The 5,397-nt window shown below is 45.7% G+C and overlaps 1 pseudogene; it reads right to left on the bottom strand.

The window, feature by feature from the left end:
• Positions 1–229: 229 nt before the first annotated feature.
• LOC120254854 lies at positions 230–2,128 on the bottom strand (annotated as a pseudogene).
• Positions 2,129–5,397: the final 3,269 nt, after the last annotated feature.

Here is a 5,397-nt window from a genome sequence, read left to right as displayed (position 1 = left end):
GAGCATTAATCAACTAAAAGAGCAATTAATCAACTAGCAAGAGTTGAGCAATTTATGTGTGTCCGCTAAAACTTAAGCTTACATCCAAAAGAGAACAATGTACTTCAACTTCACAATCACTAAAAAAAATTAAAAAAGGAAAAATATCTCACTAAAAACATAAAAAATCCACAAGAGTTTCTTTTCTTACTCCGTTTTTTTTTTCCAATAAAATTATGATTTATCCACTTAAAAAAAAAATCCACGGGAGCAAGAGTTTACAAAACTTTTTACCTTTGAAGAAGATAAGGTGCAAGCAAAATCCTAAAGAATTGCTTCTCGATATGTACTAGAAGAAACCCTATGCAAAAACCATGAAAAACACTGGACAAGCTAAATTATGTACAGCACTCTATTTATGATACATGTTACAACAGAATGAGACAAGCAGTTGTCACAACAACTGAGAAACACTGGTTTCATTTGGACCCTAAACCTTTCAGACCAGGGACTGCCAGCTTTCAAGTAGCAGGCGGATCGATGCTAAAACCCAAATTCAGGAGGAGTCGATGCAGTTGATTTTGGCCCCAGTGAATATCATTCCTTAAGACCTCGGCTGTTGTCTGAGAGTAGGGTTCCTCCACATTCAGTTTCTCAGTGAATAATAACAATGCCTCAACAGGACCTGGTGATTCCCCAGAATCATACCCGTCAGCGGGCGCTTCTTGCAGCTCATCATGCAGCTGAATCATGCAACCAAAAATAAAGCAAACATCAGTCAAGTGCACCTTTCCTCATCCTGGCAAAATTGACTACGAGATTGTAATACAGATGATATATGGTCCAGTGCAGTGCTCGCGGGAAAGTAGAACACTTCGCTAGCTTGTTTGATATATATTTGTACTTAGAAAAACATGGCATTCAGCATGCAACAATTGCTCTCTGGTTTTGGTGTTGGTTAAATGTATTACATTGCACAACCAATTCTGAAGCCACGGACAATTTAACCATGCAAAGGCCGCCAGTGCAATATGATCATTACTTATTATTAGCAATTCAGCAATAGAAGAAGCTTATTAGCAACAGCCAAAAAGCCACAAGTGAGGGAAAACTAACAAGGAAAAAAATGCTATGTTTCTTAAACAGATCTCCCAAACAGACCGAAAATAAAAAGGGTGGAGCAGCTTCTTGAGCTTCTGGACCAGAGGGTGGGCTAAAAAAAAGGAAAAAAAAGAGGAGCACAACTGATCCTAATATAAATAAAGCACATCTCCGGCTCAAACATTTACCTGCAAGGCATTAAATTCCTCTCCTTTATTGTGAACAGCAACTGCGGAGGGCATGGGCATGCAGGGTGCCAAACCCGGGACTAGAACAGGATCCCCAACAAAAGTGGTTTGCAGTTTGGCATGATCATCTTCGCTGGTTATCTTGATGCTATCCAGGGCATCGTTGATCACATCCGCAATTGCAACAACACTCCTATTGCTGCTAATATCGCTATCTTTGCAAATAAATGAAGCCGCAGCTTCCTCCTCCAATATCGTCTGTTTATGCGCGTCCTCCCAGTCCTCCCACACGACCATGGTCTTCATCGTTTCCCGTGTCTACAAGCATCTGTCCGGGCCAGGCTGCCAGCTGATCTCCCCGGACACAACTCGGAGTATGAACTTGAACTGAATTGATGTCCCCACGGGTATGTCCTGTTTATATTATGAAATTAAAAACCGCAACCGAGACCAACCAAGCATACCATTTCACAAATTTTGCTGGAAAGAGTAGCAACCAGGCAGAGAGTGAAGATGAATCTCACCAGCTCAACGGTCCAGATGTGGCCGTCTGACCATTCCATGGGAACTGCCTTCTTCGGTTCCCACAGACCAAACATGGCTTCGTTGCCAACCATCAGAAACCGCTGCCCAAATAGGCATTCCTTGTGCAGGACAAACTTAACATGCACCGTTTTTGGTTCATCTGAGGTGAGGAGGAGCAACAATTAATTGCTACTAATAATTGGTCATTAACAAACTAAGCACTTATCCAAAAGCTTAATTTGTGAATTGTGAGGCTCACATGTGCCAACATCCAGCAGGTGGTCAGCATTGCCACCATCATCTGTGATGCGATTCTGGAAATACAAAGGATGAATTCAGAGGAGTTGCAGAGAATAAGAAGAGAATAGGAGGAGGGAGAAGGTTAGAGAGGAAGAGATAAGAGGAATTGAGAGGAATTATGGCCAAAGATGCCATCCTTCTCATTGATCCTTCAGTTATATAGCCACAACCTGGCAATTGATTACAAATCAAAACAAATATTCCACTCTGGCATTTTAACAAACAGGTACTATGCTAGGACATTGTGAGTGGATGTAACCGTCCCTCAACAAACTAATAATACGAAAATTACAACTCATTCATTAATCCACTAATCACGAGATTAATGTAAACGCACTCATAACAAAGTCTTCAAATTTGTTAACATTCTTTCCCCGATTCCACCTATTGCTTCGCCTGATGCTGGACCCATCCTGCTGATGTTCTGGACTCCCTTTTGCAACAATTGCTCCCTCTTGGGAAACATCCTTGTCCTCAAGGATGAATTCTGGAAATGTAGCGAAGAAAGCCTTTGCATCCTCCCAAGTGGCATCAGCAGCTGATTGCCCTTTCCACTGAACCAATAACTCCTTGAAACTTCGCCCCAGTTTCAGTACCTCCCTCTGTTTAAGTATAGCATCAGGCTCCAGCAGGGGGTGTTGATTCAGGAATTCAATAGGTAAATTGTGGCTCACCGCAATCGGATCACCTACAAACCTCTTCAGTTTAGATACATGAAACACATCATGTATCTTAGCCGATATAGGTAGCTGTAAACGATATGCCACGGCTCCTATCCTTTCAATGATTTGGAACGGCCCATAAAAACGACGAGCCAGCTTATGTGAACTTCGTCGAGCTAACGACACCTGTCGAAATGGCTGTAGCTTTAACCAAACCCAGTCACCCTGCTGGAATTGGATGTCTGTTCGTTTGGTATTGGCTTGATTGGTCATGCGCGCCTGTGCTCTTTTCAGATTTGCTTGCAAGGTAGAAAGAAGCTCTGCGCGTTCAGTTAAGATCTCATCCACCGCAGCTACAGCCGAGGTGCCTCTCAAGTAATCTTGCAGTGTCGGTGGTGCTCGCCCAAACACAGCCTCATACGGAGTCATCTTGATGGCCGAGTGCCATGCCGTATTATAGTGCCACTCGGCCCATGGCAGGTACCTGACCCATTGACGAGGCTGATCAGCCGCAAAGCATCGAAGATAATCCTCCAAATACCTGTTCAAAACCTCGGTCTGGCCATCGGTTTGAGGATGGTACGCGCTGCTAGTGGCCAACATGGTACCTTGAAGTTTGAATAGTTCGCGCCAAAAGCAACTCATAAAGATAGGATCCCGATCAGAGATTATCTGAGCCGGTGGACCGTGGAGTTTGATCACATCCCGCACCATTATTGCGGCAACTTGAGGTGCTGTAAAACTCGGGCCCAAAGCTGAGAAATGGCTGTGCTTCGATAACCGATCAATCACCACTAAAATCGTTGTCTTACCCTCTGAAGGTGGAAGGCCAGTGATAAAGTCCATTGCAACGGACTGCCAAATTTGCCCAGGAATTGGCAACGGCTGCAAGAGGCCGTGAGGAGCATGATTTACTGGTTTGACTGACTGGCATACCGTGCACCTAGAAACATAGTCATGGACAGTACGCTTGATATCCGGCCAATAGAAAATCCCCATGACACGAGCCAACGTTCGTTGGACCCCCGCATGCCCCCCTGTTGGGGTGTTATGAAACTCCGCCAAAAGTAAAGGCTGTAATGCCGAGTTCGGGGGCACCCATACTCGTCCACGGTACAACAGCAATCCATCCCGTAAAGAAAAATCTGGATGAGTGCCGGAATCCTGTGTAACGTCAGCAATTAATGTTTGGGTCTCTGGATGATTAGTGTAGGCTTGGCGAACAGCTTCCCATATCACCGGCTTTGGTTGTGTCTCTAAAAATAGAGCATGACACGATACCCTGGTCACCCGAGATAGAGCATCTGCAGGACCATTGAAAACACCTGGTTTGTATTCAATATCAAAGTCGAAGCCCACCAGTTTGTACAGCCAACGCTGTTGTTCTGGCGTTTGGATAGTCTGATGCAGCAGGGCTCGAAGACTTTGATGGTCCGTTTGAATGGTGAAGCGTCGACCCAACAAGTATTGTCGCCACTTCCGAACTGCCTCTGTGATGGCGAACATTTCTCTGGCATAGGTGGATGCTGCCTGTATCCTCGGGGTCAATTGCTTGCTGAAATAGGCAATTGGATGTCCTCTTTGAAGAAGAACAGCCCCAACACCAGAGCCTGACGCATCCGTCTGAACCACGAATGGCAGGGAAAAATCCAGCAATTGGAGTACCGGGGTCTGAGTGAGAGCTTGCTGAAGTTGTTGGAAGGCATTAGTCGTGGCTGGAGTCCACACAAAGGCGTCCTTCCGTAATAGCTCTGTTAGCGGCGCGGCAAGTTGAGCATACCTAGCAACAAATCGCCGATAATAACCGCAAAGGCCCAGAAATCCCCGCAAGGCTTTGACAGAATTCGGAATAGGCCAGTTCGTGATAACTTGGATCTTATCTGGATCAACGGCGACACCCACACCGGATATAATATGGCCCAAATAGCCTATGGTCTGCCGACCGAATTCGCATTTTGACAACTTGGCGAACAGGCGGTGATCACGTAACCGTTTGAACACATCTTGGAGATGACGGATGTGAGAATCCCAATCCGAACTGTAGACAAGAATGTCATCAAAAAATATGAGTACGAACTTACGAAGTACCTGCCGGAAGGTGGAATTCATTAACGACTGGAACGTCGACGGGGCATTCGTGAGGCCGAAGGGCATCACCAAAAACTCAAAATGGCCGTCATGGGTTCGGAACGCCGTCTTCTCGACATCGGTCGGGTGAATGCGAACCTGATGGTACCCCGCCCTAAGATCCAACTTTGAGAAAATTTTGGCGCCGGAGATTTCATCCAACAGTTCTTCTACCGTGGGAATTGGAAACCGGTCTTTCACAGTGGCGGCATTCAAGGCCCTATAATCCACACAAAAACGCCATGTGCCATCCTTTTTCTTGACAAGTAGGACTGGGGATGAAAACGGGCTTGTGCTAGGCCTGATAATGCCATCGGCAAGCATTTCCCCGACGAGTTTTTCTATCTCTGCCTTTTGGAAGTGTGGGTAGCGGTATGGCTTGATGTTAACTGGCGTGGAGCCTGGAAGCAAGAGGATACGGTGATCATGGGCCCTGACCGGTGGTAATCCCGACGGGACAGCAAAAACATCTTGATAAGTCGCCAAGATGTTTTGAAGGTCATTGAGGAAGACGA

This window comes from Dioscorea cayenensis, unplaced genomic scaffold (assembly GCF_009730915.1).
Source record: "Dioscorea cayenensis subsp. rotundata cultivar TDr96_F1 unplaced genomic scaffold, TDr96_F1_v2_PseudoChromosome.rev07_lg8_w22 25.fasta BLBR01000660.1, whole genome shotgun sequence".
Taxonomy (NCBI): Eukaryota; Viridiplantae; Streptophyta; class Magnoliopsida; order Dioscoreales; family Dioscoreaceae; genus Dioscorea; species Dioscorea cayenensis.
The sequence above is the reverse complement of the archived record's forward strand: the minus strand, read 5'-3'. Positions and strand labels throughout refer to the sequence as shown.